At 37.1% G+C, this 23,709-nt stretch overlaps 1 protein-coding gene across 6 annotated transcripts in view; it reads left to right on the forward strand.

Annotated features, from left to right (window-relative positions):
- LOC106666882 (latrophilin Cirl-like) overlaps window positions 1-23,709 on the forward strand; it is an 82,933-nt gene that overhangs the window by 5,320 nt on the left and 53,904 nt on the right. Inside the window, exon 1 of one of the 6 annotated variants that reach the window (XM_014394389.2) lies at window positions 20,580-20,740. The exons of the other annotated variants lie outside the window; for them this stretch is intronic. The gene's annotated coding sequence lies outside the window, so the exon portion shown is untranslated. Of the gene's footprint in view, window positions 1-20,579; window positions 20,741-23,709 lie in introns of those variants that run through there. 6 annotated transcript variants of the gene reach the window in all.

Consider the following 23,709-nt stretch of genomic DNA (forward strand, 5'->3'; position numbering starts at 1 on the left):
TTATCGTTAAGCATTTCATACTAAATAATTATTTTATTTATTTTAACTGGCACGCTTTTTGCTGTTTGAAAAGGCTTTTTATTTTTCGGCTCCTTCACGTTTTCAGTTAAAAGGACAAAGGTGTTTCGATGTTCATAAGCCGATTGATTCGCGAGATTAAAAAGTTCCAGACCGCCAACCGCAACAAATCATGTATTAGTCACTGGACAAAAGTGTCGGAACAATAGTTTTCGAATACGCACAATAATGCGTGACTCCAATTGAACATAGGTAGCCCAAGTTCTCTTCGTGAGGATGAAGTTGAACGTAATCCTCAGGCGATGACCATTCGTTTCAGATTTCATTCGAATCCACGAAAAATAGTTCGACAAATCCAATTGTAAAATGTACGTATTTTAACTACTTTAAGTCATAAATAAGGGAAACAAATTACTTTTTGGGGGTTATTAACAATCTGGTGACAAGTGTTGCGCTCCTCATTCTCTTGCTCTCTCTCACTCTCTTTCTCACACTCCCCCTCTCTCTCCCTTTCCCCCTCTCCCCTCTCCCCATATCCATCTCTCTCCCTCTCCCCATATCCATCTCTCTCCCTCTCCATCTCTCTCCCTCTCCATCTCTCTCCCTCTCCATCTCTCTCCCTCTCCATCTCTCTCACCCTCTCTCTCTCTCCCTCTCTCTCCCTCTCTCTCTCTCNCACCCTCTATCTCCCTCCCACCCTCTCTCCCTCCCCCTCTCGGTCGGAGTACCGAAGTTCAGATTAGGGAGAGTGCACTGTAAATAATGTTCATACTTAATGCTTTGCAAAATATGTAAATGAACGTTTGATTCGACCATAAAAAAAGTTATTCTATACATAATGATTAATACAATTTTAAGAGAAAAAAATTACATGTTTTAGTAAAGCGCATTGTGTGACATTTTATAATTTTTTGTTTTAAAGCGTGTGCAATAAAAAATTAAACGTTTAAATTTATATTTGATTATATAATCAATTGTCCAGTGAGTGATCCAGTTGTTCAGGTTTGATTCCAGTTGGTGAATTATCGTTTTGTGAAAATTTATGTCTAGTTCCTCGTGAAGTTTAAATTCTTAAATAATTGTTACCGTTTTTTCACAATTTGCTTATAATTGCATCTCGTATATACCTTGTTGGCTTGCATTATTTATTTATTTTTATTTATTTTAAGTATAGGGCGACCTGATTAAGAACATAACAACTGTTACATAAATCGTTTAGAGAATGGGTACCCACGTTATTTTAAGACGTTTTAGATGCCCTAAGATTAATTTCATTAGTCAGAAATTGTGAAAAATTTTAGATTGTGTTTCGATTGACTTCGTCCCCCCCGTAAAGGTCTGTTTAATATACTCTATAGAAAATATTTTCTATTAATCTTCTGTATCTATAATTTACGTTGTGAGTCAGAAATAATGAAAATTGGTAACAGTATGAAGCGTTTTTCGTCATCATTTCATCACACAACTATCACATAAAAAATCTCATTTTTGAGACAATCAGTAGGAGGCAAAATTTGTAAACGCATAATAAATAATAAACTATTGGAGAATTGACTGATAAATGAAATAAATATATCGACTCGACAAGGGTTGGGTTGTAATATTGATTTTTGCAAATGGTATTTCCATAGGAATTTCATTTCTATCATAGTCATCTGGGAATGAAATTTGATCATTCTCCTCCCTAGTTTCCTCCATATAATTCAAAACAGCAATGATTAATTCCCCCTCCCTTTCTAGCACATAAACTCCAGCCAGAGGGAAATGAATTTGTTCCCTAGTATTTGCTCAAAGATGTAACAGGTGAGAAAAGTCGAGAACGGCGAAATCTTCTCTCACGTCCATCCCTCTCGTGTCTATACTTTTTCTCTGTAACTGCTCTTGTAATACTCTCATTAGGTTAGAAAACGTTTAATTTAATTGAAATTGTTTTTGTGGCATTTTTGATAAAATGTTGTTTTATTTTTTTAAACAAATGTGGACTTGATTTTTTGTTCGAAGTTTGACACTTTTCCCGCTGTGTTACTCATTTTGTAGTGTTTTCCTTTGCAGAAAAAAAGAGTTTTTGAGCCTTCTCAAACGATTTAAAAAAAAGTGAAGTTCGGGTTTGTTACGTTAGATCAATTTTCTTTTTGGACTGTCGTCAATAGGTCTTATAGTATTGGAATTGCGTGTGAACATTAGGATTTACGTGTGACCAACAACAATTACATTTTTTTAAATCGCTGCTTTTGTAACCGCTAGCATTTCTGACATTGGTCAAACAATGGGCGGAGCCTTCACCGTATGGGCCCCGAAATCAGATGACTGACTATACAAATCAAACACGTTTCAACTACTGTCGGAGGGATGATTTTTGGGTTCAGGCAGTTTCGTGTATTTGCATTGCTGCAAACATCTCGAAATGCTTTTCATTCAGACGAATCTCTTTTGTTGGCACGGTTCAACTTTTAAAATGAGAGCGCAAGAATGTGGAAAGGTCACATCCATCAATTCAATTTTTGAAATTGAAAAAAATCGGTGCAATAACGAAGAGAAGAAAAAATTCTTAGCTAAATTGGTAATAATTCGTATGTGTGTCGTGGGAGACCACCAAGGGAGCCCGTAGCCACACCTATTGGGAGCTTTGTTGTTAAAACACTTCTTAAACTGATGTACTCTCCTAAAAGGAGATGGTGTGGCAACGGTGTAATGTGCATGGTATTTTAGAGTTGGCAACAGAGGGCCGGTCGATAGGCCAACCCCACCCTTGCCACGTCCCAACCTCACCATTATTTCTCCACCTCCCTTAGCTACCATTGCCAATGGCGCCTCACCTCGCGCCGGCTCCACTGGTTCCACAATTTCACAGCAGGACCCCTACCTGTACCCTCTCGCCTATCAAATAAATACCTGATCCCTTCTCGTCTCACAGCTACTACCTACCCAGTCCTTCGCATTACTTCTTCTCACCCCTTCGGCCACCCTCTCTATCATTTTTTTTCTTTTTTTTAATATACAAATGAAACCTACCTCTGAAACACCATGAAGGATGAGGAATTAAATTTGACAAATTTCTAAATTTTCCTTAATTAAAAAAAATCATTAAGTAACAAATAAGTTCAATTAGTTCAACGTTCATTAAAATGTGTTATATTTACTGACCGTTAATTAATGATTATTTAAAGATCGTGAGATGCGGTATTGTGTGATGTAGGTTTAGAAAAACATTTTCTTTATGTTGCCAACGTTTTGATCTTCATTGAGATCATCTTCAGGGCCTGGGATTTATAAACATTGTTTAAATAATGAAAATGTTTTTCTAAACCTACATTGCACCAGACCACATCTCACGATCTTTAAATAATCAGATTTATTAAATACAAAATTTAACTGACAGATTGAGAACACCATATGGTTTATAAATTAAATAATTTTCCATAGTTAAAAAAAAATCACGATTAAACTTATGGGCATAACAAATCAAAGTATTCTGGGTAAAAATTTCAACGAGATTACTCTTTTTATGTAAGGTCTTGGTTGAGATGAAAAAGTTAGTGTTACGAGCGGGATTCGAACCAATGACCTTCGGCTCAGTACGCCGCTGGTATAACCAATTGAGATTTCGTGACACAAGAAATTAGAGCAGCGGCGTATTGAGCCGAAGGTCGTGCGTTCGAATCCCGCTCGTGACACTACCTTTTCATCTCAACCAAGAACTTATATAAAAATAATAATTAATCGAAATAAGTAATTTGGCCAATTAAACCACTAAACATAAATGAATTTCAATGAGAATTCATTGTTGTTAACAAAAAAAAGTATTTAGCCGACTTAAGTATTCACCATATGGTTAAAAAAATAATTAATTTCCAACATTAATTTTTTTCATATTAAACTTAATAAAATAAAACAAAAGTAATTCAGTGCTCTCTGATTAGATAGTGTTAGGAAAATAGAGATATGTAAACAAAATCAACACAACTTTATTATAGCATTCACAAAACCTATTAGAATAGATGTATACGGACAATTTTCTTTAAAAAATAAGTACATATATAATTTTTTTTGCATTTTCTTCCCTGCTGTTTCCTGTTTTTCACTCATTTTTAAGAAGTAGGTTTATTATACTTAACACAAGGAAAGTGTAGTCTGGTCTAACATTTCATTTTTTAGTGGTGAAGAAGATGAGGTATTTATTGAACAAAAGAAATTGTCGACAATTTGTACAGGCCAAGCTGATATTGGTCTTTCGTAGACTCTCTCAATCTCCCTCTCCCTCTCTGTATTTCTCTTTCTCTCCACTCACTCACTCACTATCACTCTCTATTTCTATCTCTCCCGCTCTCTCTCTATCTCTCCCTCTCTCTCTACCTCTCCATCTCTCTCCCCCTCCTCCTCTCTCTTTTTCTCTTCTCACTCCATCTGCCCTCTCTCTCTTTCTCTTTATTTTTCTCTTTCTCCCTACTCTCTCTTTCACTATCTCCCTCTCCCTCCCTCCCTCTTCTTCCCTCTCTCTTCTCTCTCTCTCCTCTCTCTCTCTTTTCTCTCTCCTCTCTCTCTTCTCTCTCTCCTCTCTCTCCTCTCTCTCTTCTCTCTCTCCTCTCTCTCCTCTCTCTCTCTCTCTCTCTCTCTCTCTCTCTCTCTCTCTATCTATCTATCTATCTATCTATCTATCTATCTATCTCAATCTCAATCTCAATCTATCTANCTCTCTCTTTCACTATCTCCCTCTCCCTCCCTCCCTCTTCTTCCCTCTCTCTTCTCTCTCTCTCCTCTCTCTCTCTTTTCTCTCTCCTCTCTCTCCTCTCTCTCTTCTCTCTCTCCTCTCTCTCTTCTCTCTCTCTTCTCTCTCTCTCTCTCTCTACCTCTCTCTTTCTCTTTCCCAACTGGAAGAATTGGATGTATTTTAAAACGTAATCCAACGAACTCAGGTGAATTTAATATTCCCGAAATTATTGTTAGAGAAATTTAGTGGCAAAATTAATGAGTTGAACGTTATCAGATAAATTATTTAACCAAAATAGGTCCATCCACATCTACATTTATTATTGATTAAAAGATTACTAAGAACAGTTGAATTTCTTAAGAAATAGAAATAAATTCTAATAATAAGAATGTAGGAAAAATCAAGTCTTTAGTGATTAAATTATAAATGTTATGGTAAAGTGACAAAGAATTTGTTTAATTAGAAAATTAAAAAAAGGATTATTTATAGTGCATATGGGAAATTTTTTTTCCATAATTTAAAAAACTTACATGATTGATCTTAGCTGATAAAAGTAGAAACAAAAACAGGTTTCTTTAATTATGTAGAAAACGAAGAATAGAGGGAAATTATAAACGCTTATAAGTATAAATCATTTGGCAAAGTACTAACCTTCCGATTAACCACTGCGATCAGGCCCTCTGCCGCTAAAAATGCAATAAAAAACATGATTAAAAGAAGGTGGCAGCGTCGGTGGACCGGTTCGACAGAGAGGTTCTCGCGTATCATGAATCGATAGGTTGCCCTCTGAGGATTCGTAGAAGGGTTATTCTCACCCGATTAAGAATAAGGCGAGGTAGACACACGGGCAATTACTTTTGGGCCAAAGACAGTGTGTCCGGCATTCAGAGAATGTTGCTCGAAATGTCCCATTTAATTGAAGGGATTGGTTCTCCCTGTAGAGAGTGCGTAGGAACGCCACACGATATGAGAATTATATTTGAGCACGGAAGTTCTTGGGTTCCCTGTTCCGATTTTTGGAGGAAACTGTTTTTTGTTGTACATAGTCCAATTAATCATTCTTTTTATCTAAGGTTTTTGGTTGAGATGAAAAATTAGTGTCACTAGCGGGATTCGAACCCACGACCCTCAGCTAATTTTTTTATCTCAACGAACAACCTTAGAAAAAAAGAAAAATTAATTGTAATAATTAATATGGACAATTATGGCCTCTAAGCAAATATTTAATTGATGGATTAATTGTATATTGTGATAATTTTATATTGTAAATAGTGAATGTATTTATTGGCGTGAATGCTTAGTGGAGAGGGCAGGTGGCGGAATATTGCATACCCATCGACCCTCAGGTTGGTAGATAATATATAATAAAGAATTTTAGAAGAAAGATAGCCACAAGTTTCAGGAAGGGGGAAGAAAAGGAACAATTTTCCATAATTACGAAAATTTGTCTTAAATGGATTTCAATTTCATTTTAATGGCAAACCCTAGAATTTCTTGAAAATTTTAATCCGTTTTGTATCATTTGTAACCGTTGTAACACCAAACTCGGCCGACTTAGATGTAGATTGTGTTGGAGCGACGATATACCATATGGTAAATAAGTCAGGGCCCTAAAAGCATTCAATGCTTTGATCGTTGGTGACCAATAAAAAATATAACTAGTGTATAAATTTAAATTAGCGTACATCACATGCGGAAGAAGAATAAATGAAGTAATATAAATATTCGTCATCTCAGTAAACAATTTTAAATGACATATTGCACTTCAAATATACATAAATTTCTACCTGGAATGCCTTATGTACGGATATCCTCCGGGCTTGTTGGGGTAATACTTTGATCAGAAATGAGTTCGGTTTTGATAAAACTGTTAGCAGCAGTTCATTGACTCTCGTACCGACCTGATCAATTTCACAATTTAGGCTTACAGCGGTAGTTCGCTTTGACCTCTCTCGGACTTTATAAAGGAATTTCACAAGGGATTCAATATAGATGTATGAACACAGATCAAAGGTGTGCAATACCAGGAATGTTAACGGTCTAGATATTTTGTAACCTATGATAATGCATTATTCATTACAACTACTGATTTTTGTTCTTTTAATTTTTTTTTAATGTGCAGTTTACGATAAGCGTATTTCTAGTTTTCGGTTTAGACAAAATAATAAAAATGTGAGAAGTTTAGGTGCCGACAAAAAGCTGAGGTCATCGCTAGACCTCTACGTGTTTTTTTTGTCCATTTCTGGTCTTTCACGCGTATTTTTCAACCTGCAGCCATTGATCGTCTTTATCTGTTACTGTCTCTCTGCTTTTATATGAAAACTAAGTGGATATCCTAAAATGCTAGCCTCTTATTTGCACCTAAGATTGTCAAGTACGGAATAGACAAAATATACAATACATGTACAGTCGATTCTCGGTAATTCGAAACCCGAGGGGCCTCTGAACGTAACGAACTAGAGAAAATTCGAAGATACTTTAGGACCTCTTACTTTCACGCTAATAAATTACATTCATTCCAATAAATTAATCTAAACACAATACCCGATACAAGCATAAATGTCTGTTCACATTCACTCCCTCAGAGTACTCGATATTCCTTGGGGCGGATTTAAACCCCCATTCACGCTAATAAATTACATTCATTCAAATAAATTAACATAATACAACACAGACACAATACAACACTATATACATTTAGACGAAACACCGGAATACCATTTAGTGATACAGTGAATTTCACTAACATTTTTTACCTGGTTTTGCTCATCATAACGCATTAAGAGCAAAACTAGATAAAGAAGTGCTACTTAACTTTTAATCATTCACTAAATGAGTTTCTGCTATTTTGTTGAATTTTCTTTTATACCATAATTGAATTTGTTTAAATTAAAACTTATAAATTTCTGATCTCGTTTAATTTAGCTTATATCAACGTTAGTATGTTGTAATTAATATAACGATAAAAATACCTATAGTTTGAAATATTGAAATAAACAGCAAAATACGTCCGGTGTCTAGTTTTTTGGCCTTTGAGTATATACATATATATGGGTTGGTGGACTGTTTCTACTCGAACCAATTGAGAGAATTTCGCGGAAATAGTGGTTATAAAAAGATGCCAATCAACTCAATAACGTCGATTCGTTCCTATCGAAACCATTAATTGCCCATTCCGGAGGTAAATTGTTTCTAAACGATGGGTTAATGCTGGGAATACACTTACCCGACGCAACGCAACACGACGTGATCCAACGCCAAGCCAAAGAGCCGGCACATGACGTTCACAGTTGGAATGAGTACTTGCCCACCATTGCACATGTACAGTAAGGCCCATCCAACCAAATCCGCTACTTTAGGTTTTACTTGATGAGAGACGTACATGGAAGAAACATATAAAACAAAAACGACAAGAACTGAACCGAAGATATGGATAGGTTTTACTTGATGAGAGACGTACATGGAACAAACACATAAAACAAAAACGACAAGAACTGAACTGAAGTATGGACAACTCATACGCCTACTTGGACCCAAATCCACAATGAGTACACACAGCAAAATAACAATCTACAGGCTACTAATATGACCGATTTGGCCAAGCCATTCAACATCCAAAGAATCTAATCCTTTCGACGAACACCTTCTATGTCACGTGCCAAACCATCCACAAAGACCTATACATCCAATTCGTTGGACATGATTCAAACACGATTCAACAACTTCCACACCAATCCACTAGCTCAAGCCTTCAAGTCCCAATCCAACAACGCCCTCTAAACTGGCTAAAAAAAGAGTGGCCTCTTAAGCTCCTAACACAACCCTAAACCTCAACGAACAATCCTAATCACTGAGAGTTCCAGCATTGGCTGACTTCTCTGACGGGTTCATGCCAGATATTTCGTAACAGATAAATTCGTAACACATATATCGTAACCAACAAATTATCGAATGTGTAAATTTTTGTACAGAAAACAATAATAATTATCTGTAGCTTTTTTGTAAAGAAAATGTAAAATGAGACTCTGCAGGCATCCGAAAGGATGAAGTTTCAACCCTTAAAAATGAACAGTTTTGTTATCTCTCCAACACCGGTTTAACCTTTTAGAGTTTTTTAAATTTATTTTGGGGGTTGTTCGTTTACTTTGCTTTAGTTATTATTCTCCAAATGGTCACAACTTGGCTCGTACTCGTTTCGAGGACTAAGAAAACGTGGTGGAACACAAGTTTTCTCTATTTTCTTTTTCATCCTTAGTCGGTAGAAATTTGAATTTGCAAAAAATATTTTATTCAATCGCGACCAAAATCAAAACTCAAACAGTTTTCGGTCATTGTTTCCCTCTCTGTAATATTTGCAAGTGTTTTATTGAGTTTTCCTCCCCGTTACGAATCGCATTCCCCACGCCTTGTTTACATAGGTAATGGATTAACCGTGTTCTGATTTCAATTTAATTAATGCTCTAAATTACTAATGCATTCTGACGCTGTGTGTTTGTCTAGAGTTCGGCCCCTCTGACTGGAAATTAGGGCAGTATTAGGATTCCCATAAGGGTAATTGAAATATATTTGAAAAATGGGAAAGCATTGTAGTGTTAATACTTGCTGGAAAGTTTTAATAAATAGTTTTTTTTTCTCAAAAAATACTCCTCAAAGATATTGCGACACGCGATATTTCTGGGTCGTTCGGTTAATTTATTCTTTAAACGTTTTTTTAAATGGTTAACTCTTTACCTTTTTTTCTAAATCGTAGTATCAGTAATACGTATTTTTGAATTTTCATATATTAAAAAGTAGATTTTTTAGTGTAAGCAATGTAGACTTAGACGGATCGCTTTTTTCGGGTGATAAGATGTGATATTGCCATAAAACTATCCGAAAAATGTTTGAAAGATCGTCGCTTACATAAGTTAGAAGGTTTAATTACCTATGTGACAAGTTATTGCTATTGTTTTAGAAAAATAATTGCCCGCATTGATTTATTATATCATTAATTAAATAAGAGACTTAATTATAAGGAAGTGGTTGTTTAACCCCTCCCCTAGGAATATCGAGCACTATGGGCGAGTGTGTGACGTATGGTCAGTAAAAGTAAGTTATTAGCGAGAATGGAGTGGATTGAACCAATTGGGTAGTGAATGTGACCAGACATCTGTATTTGTTTCGATGTATATATATGTGTATTGTATGTTTTATGTCTATTCTGTAGTTGACAACCTGAGGTATGAACGAGAGGATAGCATTTTTGGATATCGACGTGGTATACATATAAAAGTTGAGTCAGAAACCAGATGTGACGCCCAAATGGCTGCAGCTTAAAACAAAATACTCATGAAAGAACACAAAAGGAAGAAAAACACGCAGAAGGCCGGTAATAAACTTAGTTGTTTGACGGCCCATAAACCTACCACATTATGTAACAATACCTAAAAATAATTCTTACACAAATAATTTTTCATGTGTACTTTTTTTTAAGTATTATCTGAAAGGACTATGCACTGTTCTTCCTCATTATTAAAATAATTCATTCTTCCGGGTTTCTGATTAGAACAAACTACAACTAAACGACGAATACTTTCTACTTGTCCCAAATTCACAATTTTGATTTTGTTGGTTGATGATAATTTTGATGTAAGAGCTCAGAACGGGAATTTCGTAAATAAGAGTTTCTTCTTATTATTTTATTTTTTAACGAGGGTTCGCAACTGCAGAGGTTGTATCAACCCTCGGGGTGCCGGTGTTAAAAAACACAAAAAAAAACAGCGCAGTTGCAAGTACGTCGGGTTCGAATGCCAGGCCGCTGGATTCGAACTCGGGACCTTTACCTAGTGATGAGCGCCGTGTCAACGCCTAAACCGTTGCGGCCACCGACGCCCTTTCATTTCTTATTGCCTTAATTAAGAGTTATAGGCCAGTTTAATTAATTCAAATGTGTTGAAAATCGTCAAATTGTTCTTTTTTTTTTAAATTATTTTAACAACTAAGGTAAAGATAGGTCAGGATTAGAATTCCCTTTAGGATAGTTGAAATATATTCTAAATAAAAATGTAGCTGCTCGAAAGTTTTAACGTAGATAGTTTTATCTTAAAAAATCACATATTTAAGTATAGAAGTCCTGTCATCCAGGAGGGCTTAACGTCCAACTACCCGTCGCGGGCAAGGGGTCAAATCACTTTACAATACTTTATCCACACTATTCAAAATTACTAAGTAATCAATGGGTTTTCAAAGTATTCTCATATAGTCATAGAATGGTCGTTATTCTAACCCAGGACCGCTAGTATGGCAAATACCAGTCGGTCGCCCCAACCACTCCGACACTGCGGTCCCTATTACTTTATGTTAGACTGTATGATTTATTTAAAATAAGAAAAAATGAAAGATGCTGTTATAAATTATAGTATAAAATAATAATTTTCATTTAGGAGGGTGCTTTTCGTAAAACGTTCTAGTGTCCTGATTACACATAATTCCCTTGTGTATTAATGTCATAATAACGAATACGACTGTTTCGACCCATTGAAAATAGAACAGTTTATGTGTGTGTGATAGAAGGTTGATCAGCTCACATTTAACTCTTACAATATAAAAAGGGATTCCTGAACCCTTTTTTTTCTGCTGGCGCATGTATTTTTAACCTTGCTCTTCTATCTGTTGCCCACGTTTCTCTACTTAGTCAAGAATACCAAAACCATAAAGCAGGAAGATCACTCAACTCGAACCAAAGTTCATCTATGATTAAAATAGACATTTTTCCTCTCCCGATAAACCGATTATAACATTGATAAACTGAACGATATACGTCTGTGTATTCGTGGCTCGTGTAATGCAGTTCGTTTTGTCCTGTTGTTCTGATCAATATCGGATGAAAAATAATAGGACATTTCTTTCAGCCCCTTCTCAATTTGGGATATTTTGTCGATGAATATATAACAATTTTAACCCCTGAAATTGCTTTCAATGGCCTTCTCTCACTCTCCCTCACACCAATTACTGGGTAAACATTTTCCAACGCTTATCAGTAGGAAATTACTTTCTATTTTCATGAAGCGGGAAGAAAAGAAGACAATCAAGGGCGAAATGAATAGGGTGAAGATTTTTTTTTTTGGGGGGGGGGAATTTTACCATAAGTTAATTTTTATAAAAGCTGGTTCCAGCATAAGGCTTAAAGTTTTGTGACAAGCCTTCAATAAATGAGTGAATATTGTTTTAAACAGCAATATTCTCCACTTAGATTTGGAGTGAATCGTCCTTTGGCAGTGGCAAATCACAAGTAGCAAAACGTTTCATGATCACGATTTCTGTTTTTCAAGAGCCACATCATCACTCGCCGGTTCAAGATGGAAGCTAATTTTCGTCCCAAGAGAGAATATATTGAAAAATAGGTCAACCTTTTCCCCGAGGTTAAAAGGTTGATGCAATCGAAGCGTTGCACCTGGTTTGAAATTGTGCGAACAAGTTTGACCTGAATCCTGACTCTTTCAGGGCTCGCAAGTCTATGAGGCCTTTCTTATCTTTGGGATTCATCGGCAAAACTCAGTTTTGCAATTCAAAAGCGCGCTTTCCTTTTCGAAGAACGCATTTCCAAAAGCCTTGTTTTGTGATCCCAGGGGAAAATCTTCGTTGAAAACTTGTCATCCTTACTGGCATTTTTCGGGTGTTGATAACACCTTTCAATATTGAAAAGATCTATTATGGTTTTAAGTCTTATTAACTAAATGTGATGCCAATGAATATTGGCAAAAAAGAGGGAAATGCAAAAGTTTTTTTTTTTTTTTGCTGTATTTATAATATATTTTCATATTAAGTTACATTAGCCAACTACACATTTTGATTAAGTACATTCCACTCATTCGCACACTATTATATGTCAATTTTATTGGACACTATAAATCTATATATACATTTGTAAATCTTCGTGTTTTTGAGGATCCCATGTAGGTTGGTGGGTAAGGGGATTTTTTCCTCCTCGACCTTCTTCCAGATGTCCTGACGTGCATGATCTAGCCGGGGGCATTCCAGGAAGATATGGTTTGAATCTTCGATCACTGCTCTCTGACACCGCCCACAGTTAGGTGACTCTTTTACGCCTATACGGTATAGGTGTGACGCCAGTCGATGATGGTTGAGTCGCAGACGGATCAATGTGATGTAGAATTTCCTTTTCTCTTTGAATGAATGGTACCATGCTCTTACACAGGGGCACGAGGGTCTAGGGTTCCATAATAATTTCCTTTCTCCTGCAGGGATGCGCCATAAACTTCGTTCCACGAAAAGAAGACATTTTTTTTATTTGGGCTACTATGTCTAAAGTCGTAATCACGTGATCTCTGCTTTCACCCGTTGAAGTCGCCTCTTTTGCTAATCGGTCCACCTTTTCGTTTCCGTGTACTCCGGTGCCCTTTGGTCCGCCGTGTTCTTGCAACTCAAACATCAGGGATCTGATTGTGTATATCATTTTTGGGCTTTTGGAGCTAGGTGCGTCAATGCTTAGCACTGCACTTAGGGAATCTGAGATGACTACTATCCTGGCCATCATTTCATGCTTGGCATATAGCAGTGCCTCTTTTATCGCCAGTAGCTCTGCCGTGCATACGGGGGCTTTCTCGCTGAGATGGAATCGGGCATATTGTTTGCTCGTTATTTCAAGAAAGGCTGCTCGTACTCCAGTTTCGCTTTTGAATCCATCGGTGGATTTTGGTCCTTATATATGCTGAGGTCTACCGCAGATTTCGTGGCCCCAGGTTTCTTGATACGAGTTGGGGGACCCATTATTAAGAAAACATAAATTGGACTGCTCTACGAATTCCATTATGTTCATGCCTTCGAAACCTAGGTGGTGTGCTTTAAAGTCACCGCAGATTATATATGGACAGGTTAAATTGGTGAGCAGGTGCATCCAATGTTGAGGGCTAGTTTTATGTCCAGGTTGACAATATATGGATATAAGGGAGATATTTTCGCAATTTTATCGATGTCGAACTCTTATGCCGCAAGTTTAGATGGAGTGATTATTGAATTCAGGGTCAAAATTCAGGAGCTCAACGTCAACAGAGTCCTTGATGAGGATTGCTGTCCCAGCATATCCGTCATATCTCTCTGACCTGATGGTTGAATAATTTGTTAGGTGGAAGGTTTTGGAGGGTGATAGCCATGTTTCGGATACTGCTACAATGTGAAATCCTCTTTCCTGATCAGTATTTCTGATGCCTCTTTGTTTTTTGGTATTGATCTTACGTTGATTGAATAATTTTCAGTCTCATAATGTTTTTATTGAGGTATAGTGAGTTCGGGTGCTAAAGGAAAAAAAGTCGCTGCCGCATTCTGTTATTTTCATACTTTCCGAAGAATAAAAGTTTATGTTACTTTCAATGGTAACTATTGCTGAGTGTAACTGTTTTTCCATTTCGTTGGGATCGATGTAGGTTTCATGCCTCATAAAAGTAATTAAGTTTCTCAGTTTTGCTAGCAAGGCAGTTTGGACTACTTGCCACGTTAGTGTTCCGACCTTTCAGTAGCTTTGTGGTTTCCCTTACAGTTGGCGCAAATTGGTGTTGTTTCTTTGTTCGGGGACTTTTTGGTGCTGTGGTTAAGAGAACATATTTCGCATGTGGTTTTGCTTCTGCACTGGTCTGCCGTGTGTCTGAATTTGAAACAGTTACGACACTGGATTACATTGGGGATGAAGGAAAGAACGCGGCATCTGACTCCATAGCTCTCACTGAAGGTAAACACAAGACTCAAGTCAAGATGTGATGTCGGTGTCTCGAGGATATAGCTCAAGTGGTAGAAGCGCCAGGGTATTACTGATCAAGTGATCGTGGGTTCGACTACCGCTCGCTCGTGGCCCTAATTTTTCAACTATCGGGAATGGATTGGGTATCGAAGGATACAAAACACGTTCTGAATGGTTCTAGGGTGACTTTACCATCCGAATGAGTGACTTTTTTGTTGACTCTCTTTATGCTCTTTACTTTAACACTGGATTGAATGACGGCCAGCAATTCCTCTTCACCGATCGTGGCGACAATGCCTTTTATTACACCTCTTGAATTAATTAAGAAGTTCGGGATGTAAGCTATACATCCGTTGTTCTTTATTAACTCTAGAGAAACAAGATTATTCTGCTTCTGGAGAATTTAGCTCTATTTTCACTCTATTTTTACAGTGGTTTTAATATTTGAGATTTGTCTGGCAATATCAGGAGATACGGAAAAAAATGTTCGTCCGAAAGACATTCTATGTAGTTGTCCTTCATTCCCATCGCTAATGCTCTCAATGTTAACTTGAGGCCCTAATTTTTCAACTCATTCAAACTTTGCTTAATAATTGAAGAGATAGTTTTTATGAGACTATCCAACCAGAAGATGTGAAATTGTTTTAAACGGAAAACAAATTATTCAGATTATTTACTTTTTATTATAAAAAGAAAATTCCTCATTAACCCAGCTGAAAGGAGAGAAGATACATTATGGTTCCATTGAATGCATGAGCGACCATTAACGAAAGTAGTGTAGAAAGTGAATTCCAACCTACTTGTATATATTATATTTATTGAAGGAGAGAAATATTAACATTTTTCTATGTAAAATTAAGCTGTTCTTTAAGTTCAACATCCAAGGAGTTGCAATCAATCACAATTGGCAATAACGTGCAGTAAGACTTAATCGGCGTATAGAAGTCATCGGGTGTATGTCCTTTAAAGAAATGATACCCATGGATCCTTGTTGCCGGTGACACGCAGGTGTGGAAGTTGGGATCGAGGCGATAGCTTTTCCTTTCGTGCTCCGGGTCGCCTTCGGTAGGCTTCTCTACTGGTCGCCCGAACATCGATCCCGATCACAAAATGAACAATCGAGATGGGGTTGATCGAAGAAATATGTTTAATGGTTAATCACCACCCATGGTCTCGAATCGATATTTTTGGAATATCAATTAACCATGGCGATTTAGTATTAGATAGTTTCTTTTTATAACGTTTATATGTGTGGTGTACTTCTTACGGAACAGAAAATAATAATAAATAATTATAAAAAAAGATGAGGTAAACTTGGGGGAAGAAGAACAAAAAAAATTCACAATACCCACAATTAGAACGTTCGTTTTGGGTAATACCTAGGGCAGTATTTCATGTACATTTGAGATGGTTTTTTTGTCTTCATCATCAAATATATATTAGGAAATTGGACATATAACATTTGTCATGATGTCAAACCTAGGCCCATTTACATTATCTGTCGTTCTCGAGAGTCTTACAAAACTAAGTCAATCTATCGACCTTTCGTTCAGTTCTCTCTTTCAGGCTTTCAAGAATACTCGTGCGCACATTCTTTGACGTGATTATGTAAATCCATTTACCTTAGGTCAAAAAACCTTCCTTCATAGAGAACCCAGAGTGCCTCGTGCGGAGCTGATTAACATAATTGAAGTTTCGAAATAACAAAAGCATCAAGTTTTTTGTTTAAATGGTTATTGACATTTTCTGCCGTAAATGTATTTTTATGCGCTCTTCCTTAATGGAGGCTCAGTTGAAGCTCATAGGCGCTATGTGGAAGGGAACTTGAGATTTACAGCCTGGTAACAAGGGTACATAACTCTCATTAACTACGCTACGACTTAGTCATAGCTATGAAAACAAAAATAGATATACCACCACGTAACACACTCTTTTATACATCCTTTCTCCGAATATGTTGCGACTAGAGGTCGCATTTTTTAGGACTAGCTCTATACAGCAGACTGTCGTGGAATCCCCACACTTAATAAACCACAACTTAACATAAGACTTGGTCAACTACTCGAAGACTTCTGTGACCGAAATTTGTCTTGACCGTCAACACTAAACTAACCGTACACAAGACTTAACTGTGATTACTTTGGACAGAGTGGGACTGTGGGGTTCTGCCAAACCATCCAACATCCAGCGCATTCAATCCTTCCAACCAAAAGTCCTCAAACAAATTGTAAAAATTCCTTCTGCTATCCTCACTATCCATAACAACCTCAACATTCCTTTTGTCAACGAACTGATCTACAAGTTTCACACCAACCTCTCGATCCATCCTAACTCTACTGCTTGAGCCCTCTCTTCACATTTCCATCCCGAGAAGGCGCCACGTCGCCTTAATCGTCGATGGCCTCGAGACCTCATTGCCATAATCCCTCAGTGTTAATGCTGTGTCCGTGTGAAAAAATTTATCATAATCACATTTCTTACTACTTACCGATCATTAATATGTATAGAGTAATCTAATAACGGGATTATTCCCATTTTTGCTTTAATATTGAGCAGTTATTACTCTATTTTACCACAATGTACCTATCAATTTGACAAGTTATTAACAACTTACATTCAAGACATTTTGAGTTTAGGGTTGGGGAACATTCTCAGGATATCTAAAAAAATCCATTTCAGGAAAATGTTGGCGTTAAGCCAGCCGTCTCAACAACTCAAAAAAGTTTCACTCTCTTCCCCGAATATTCAGGTATATGTGGGGGATGCTCCGTTTTATTGATATGAGGGGTGGGAACGTCCTCCTCGGTCTTTTATAGCGTTTTCTTGACGAAAGCTGCGTCTTCATCTACGAAAATGATCGTTCGAATTGGTTGAAAGACGAAAGGTTTCGACAGATAACACCGGCCGTGCAATATTCGGTGGACTTGGAGTTTTCCTGATATAACAAGTCTTTAAAATTAAGAAACTGAGGTCCGCATCTTTTCGCTTCCTTCTCCCTCCTTCCCTGATGCGGCAAAACGTGATTCGGCATAAACTTTACTGACTTAATATGCAATTGACGTCTGCGCGGAAGTTGGCTAACAGCAGCATATCGCACTACGGCACACCGTCCACAGCGGGTCAGCAATTAAAGCAACATTTTTGCTGTTGTAAACTTCAGCGATCATTGAGCCTGTGTATATATATATTTTTTTTTTAAATAAAAGTTTTATAAATAAATGAAAAAAAAATAGTGTTGGAATTTTTCCGAATTTGCAAAGGAGGGTCAGTACGCAAAGCGTTATTTTTATGTATTGTGCTTCTTTTCATACCAATAACGTGTTTTTAGGAAAACGATGTTCGTCAAATATAAATATAATATATATTTTTTAAATTGTGAAACGGAATATCTCTACTCGCACATAATGCATATACAATTTTACGACCTGATATAAAAATTACAATATTGAATAATTTTTTGCTTATGTTATTTAGCAACTGTGATAACTTTGTCCTTTATGAGATGTTATTTTTGATTTGGATTTATATAACTCTAATATGCACATATATACATATACACATGAACAGAGTTCAACCTATACTTTTCGCTGTCCACCGGCAATTCCAACTTTTGTAATTAACAATAAATTACGAGCTGGACGTAAGAATACCCGCCCCGGGTTTTGGCAGTTGGGAGTCACACCTCGGTCTTATACGTCCAGCCATCGACCTTCTCTCACTACACATTTACGCTAGTAAATAGATGCACTATCAACACAAGCTAGGAACACAAAACTATATACAATAAAACAACCCTGTTCTCTTCCAAGGAATTGCACCCCTCAATCAGGTGGGACATATCAAGCAACCTTTCTCCGCATGCCGGACACGCTGGTTTGTCCCAAAAGTAAGTGTCCGTGTGTCAACCTCTCACGGGCCTATTCTTAATCGGGTGAGGACGACCATTCTTCTATTTGAGACGTTGTGTAAATCAATCTGTTTAGAATATTTCCTATTTATAGCAAGTCAGATTTAATTAAGTTGTTAAGGTTTTATTGAGATTATCCAGCGTAACTGGTTACATTCCAATGCTTTGGAAATATATCAATGAATAGGTAAGAAATAAACTGAAAACGGCAAAAATCTTCCAAATCTTTTTCAAAAATAGGGTTTTTTAAGATAGCAATCAGAAAATTAAAAAAAGATCTGGTAAATGTGGTCAAAAATTGTTGAGCAGCTGAAATTGGTCTTGGGTTAGGGAGGATTCTTTAGGGTTGACCCACATAGTAGAAGTATATTATACTTTAAAATTGGTACACTTGCATGACAAATCCATTATCATCCGCGCTTAAAGGCAGGAATCTAGTTAAATATGCGCATCACTGGCTACAATTTCCTAATACAGAATTCCGTCCTGGAACGCAGCAACATATGCCGATCACGTTTTAGCTCTACCTGGGGCTTTATGGACCTCATTTTGCAACGATCTTTAGTTGAGTGGAAATTTTTACTTTATCGTACAAACAGCCCACTGCCCCCCCAGCATGTACATGAGGACTTTTTCATCGGCGAAACTTATTTTATTTCACAAAATCGACTCGATTAAGTAGAAAAAAGGGGTATTAGGGTCGGTCGTGTTAGATAGAGAAAAATGATGACGTAGACTTGTAAGAATCGGCCAGTTAACATTGCTCGATCTAACATGCCAGAGCCAATGTTAGGTCGAAAGGTAGTCGTCACATTGCTAGGGTTGGGGCGTAGGTAACCAACATGGCAGCCATGAATTTAACAGCTGTTTTTTGTGTACACGTATTTTTATTCTTAAATACGCATAATTAAATCAGACAAATACATTTCTTTTGTTGATTTCTGACCTGTCCTTATACTCTCATTCATAATTGATATCAACCCTTTCCTATAAGGTTGTAGGCTGTTAGATGTTAGGATACAAGTTATTATGTCGGCACGAATTGAAGCGTGTTATTTGTTAGTACTTTTGGAGCACATAGATAACATTTTGAATGAAAGAGTTGGTTAATTTTCCCTTTTTATTAACTTCTGGCATCTTACAATTTAACACAAAAGAAAACGAAAACAAACAGCAACAAGCCTTCTAGGGGTGTCGGTGGCCGCAACGGTTTAGGCGTTGACACGGCGCTCACCACTGTAAGGTAAAGGTCCCGAGTTCGAATCCAGTGGCCCTGCATTCGAACCCGACATGCTTACAAATGGGCTTTTTTTCAAAAACACCGGCGCCCTGAGGGTTGATATGACCTCTGCTGTTGCGAACCCTCGTAAAAAAAAGAAAAAAAAAAGATAACAAGCCTTCAAGGACAGTTATAGCTTTATTTTTGGTTCTAACAATAGCCATTGCGGAAAAATTAACGTATAGCATGCTAAGAAGAGAAGGGGGCGTTGACGATCTTACTGGACATTTCTCCATTCGAGTTAACACGAGTTAACATCTTACAAACATCGTGAATACCCCTAAATTCTTTTTTTAAATTCGGTTGTTGAGTAAAATTATATGCCTGGATGAAAACGAAATAGGAAAATTAAAAATGTAGGCTGTCTTGTAATATTGCCAAACACGCCGCCTGTAATTAAACGCCTCATTTAAAATTATTATTAAAGTCCACAGGTTAATGACCACTGGAGATAATTTCTTTTAAGATAAATTGATCGTTTTAAATAAAATTCAGCCTTTCACACTGATTTCTGTCGGCTCTCTTGTTCAGAAATTTAAGAAGGGAAAATATCATCTTGATAATGATTTAATTATCTTCGTTCATGACCTCTTCTTCTTGGACACGGGAGGAATCTTAAATTCTTCGTACTTTACTAAGAAGTAAAACTGTCTGTATAAATCGACTGTATATGAAAATCCGAGTTGTAACCGCGATAACATTTTGAAAGTTAGCTTATTAAGAAAAGTAAGAGCGTCGGCTGTGAGGGTTGCCGAGTCAGCTATGGCTATTCGAAACTAGCTGTTGAACGCCTTCGGAAATTAGCAAATTCATCGTAAGGGAAAAAGGCTGAAAGGAGAATTTTTATTCCCAACGTTTTGTACTCTGTTGACGTCTTTTCCGAGAAATGATCACTTTCTGTTGTCCGACGTTTTGAAATAGGTTCACGTTTTTGTGGAAACAAAGATCTCCTTCGTACCAGAAGACAAAACGGGTTCTGACGCTTAGTCGCAGGTCCTTTTTCTTCTGTACGCGCCTTTCGATCTTCATCCTGATCTCTCTGATTTGAATCGATTGGAAGTGACAGCAGATGAAAGCTCTGAAGGAGGAAAAGCAGTACGTAGTCATTTTTTTAAATCTCATTTAAAAACTAAACGGAAGTTTTACATCAACAAAATGTATTCCCAAACAATGCTTGTAATTCGCGATATGTTTCGGTTGGAAATAATCATTTTGGAAAAATGATAATGCTCAGTAATTTCATTTGCACTCATTCAGATGAACACTCATCTTACAAACTTATTTTTTCTATTAATTTTTTAAAAGTTGTTTTATGATAGTTCTGAAACTGCTTGTAAACACGCTTTTATTTTATCATTTATGATTGGCCTTTCTTCATTCAGTGGAAAGCCTGTGCGTTATTTCGTCAGTCGTGCTTATTTTTATAAAGTATTCGTACCATCGACACGAAGGCCAGGATCAAGCTGGACATTTAGTCGTTGAAGATCATTTTGGTATTGGCAGTCCAGCCGCCGAGGTTGGGCTCCAGGGCTATTAACAGCCAGGCCATTTCAGCCTCCAACGCCAAATGTTCCAAAGTCCATGCACAATCACACAATATTATATACATTATTTTTTATTTACATACAACTCAAGGTTTGGAAGACTCAATTCCTCCATCACCTTTTACACCTATTATATAACTAACCTAATTGAGGGTCGATTGGTGTCAATATAACGCCATCGGCCCTCTCATACTACACATTCAAGCCAATAAATAAGATTCACTTCAAACACACCTAGCGAACATAAAAATATCAGTACTGTATACAATAAAATAACCCTGTTTCCTCCAAAAAATCGTAACACCAAGATACTCGCTGCTATGCTCAAACACAATTCTTATATCGGGTGGCATTCCTACGCGCTCCTTATATGGAGCTAAGGAATAGCACCCCTTATTCAGGTGGGACACATCGAGTAACCTTTCTCTGCGTGCCGGACAAGTGGGCTTTGACCCAAAGGTCTGTGTATAAACCTTGTTAATCGGGTAAGAGTGACCCTTCTAAGAGTCCTTCGAGGGCCACCTATCGACATATTGATACGCAAGAGCTTCTCTGCCGATCCGGCCCACCGGGGCAACAACTTTCTTTTGATGATGTTTTTTTGTATTTTTAGCGTCAGAGTCCCGGCCTTAGCCGCCTCGTCCGCCGTAGGTAATGTGATTGCTCAGAATGTGATGAATGTCGTATTCATCGAGCCAACCGACCTTCCGATTGACTGCAATACGCAAATTGATTAGTCCTGAAAAGTTTTATTTTTTGTGCGGATGTTTACCATCCTGATTTATCAAGTGATTTTTTTTATATAGAAACTAATTAATCGAAAGTGTTTTATCAGTGTGACTCAACAGCAGACCATTTCCGATCATTTCACGTTCACATTTAATTTCTAGCGATTCCCGTTTTCCCTTTTTAGACGGAGGATAACCGCTTGCAATTGATCTGATTTTTTTTACATTCGTGCTTTCACGTAACTCTTATGGTAACTCAGTGCTTATAAATTGAGTCAACGATGATAATACGTACTTAAAATGCCCGGCTTATATAACATTCCTTGGGCGTCAAAGAAGTAAGGCATAACGGTCCATCTCAGACCGTTCCCTCGATATTTTATCCCCCAACCATTTACTTTCAAAAGACGGACTATTTTCAATTGTTCTTGTTGAACACGTAAACGAATTTTTTTCAGCAGAAAAGAATAGCTCAATTTCGTTACATTGCTTTTCTTTGCTAAATATAAAACAATTAAGTCCATAAAAAATGGCTGCAGTTGACTGTTATGGTAATTCTCCTGTAATGATTAGATTTATGACCGTTTTGATACACTTGTTGCAATCCTGGTGGTTCACATTATTGTTGGAAAAAAAAGAACTAAAACAAAACGAGATCATGAAAGAACGTTGTATTTTTTGGCCTTAAATTTTCGAAAAATAATAAATTTGAATATAAATGTATAAATAAGAATTAATTTGAGCATTAACAAATCCAAACAATTATACACCAATACATATATTTAATAAATATAAATAAATATTTTCATTATGATATCACAGCACATCATTAATTTAAAAAAGGCTCGCGTAAATGTCGCAATGTAATGCCAGTAATGTATGTAAGTTGCAAGTTAAATGGATCTATTGAAGTCTGCGATTGCTTGATCCTCTACCTCTTACATGTATCCTTCGCAGAATTAATGTGCCGCCGAGGTTCAACATCGTCGCGTGTCAATTTGCGGTTGGTCTAAGCTAAGCTTTATTTTGAGGAGATAGACCGCCACATGTCCGGCCCTAAGCAGCGTTATAGTGGAATAACATTTTTTTTTGTTTTATCTACTTCCGAAAACCACGGTTTATTTTATCGAGTGGAATTGGCAATATTTACCTACTTCCGACTGTTAGTCTGATAGTCATTTTCTTATGATGTGATGGTTAGAGTTGATGAGGGTGTTTGTCTGCAAGTCGGTTAACTCGTGCTGAACCGACATAAGGTCACTTATTGGGTACGTCTTCATTCCCGGATGACTAAGTAACCATATGCATGATTTAATGGTTGACATAATTTTTATATCTCCTTTGTGAGGTTGGATATCTAGCCAAGTGCTGCCAGCTAATCTACTGCCTCATACAGTACTCCTTAGAGACCTCTCGCCCAGCTTAGGGCTACTTTTTACTACATAGTACATTGTATAGGGCTCTGCTTGTATTGTACCATGAGGAACAAATAACAAAATATTGTCCCGTTTATACCAAATCTTATACTGAACTACGAAATTAATTTGCAAAATAAATCAAAACACGTTTTATATCGGTTTCCCAAGAATTTCCTATACTGCGGCCTTTGTTAATTGTTAATTTCTCAGGAAATTTTTTCATACCTTTCTATCCGACGGGATCAATACCACTACGCGTTAACACATACGCGAGCCGTTGCTATGGCGACCTTAACATAGGAAAGAGTAAATAATTTTTGATTTTTAACTCATTGATGAGCCTTTCAAAAATATAACTTATTGATGAAACTGAA

Source organism: Cimex lectularius, unplaced genomic scaffold (genome assembly GCF_000648675.2).
Source record: "Cimex lectularius strain Harlan isolate CLEC.00 unplaced genomic scaffold, Clec_2.1 scaffold115, whole genome shotgun sequence".
Taxonomy (NCBI): Eukaryota; Metazoa; Arthropoda; class Insecta; order Hemiptera; family Cimicidae; genus Cimex; species Cimex lectularius.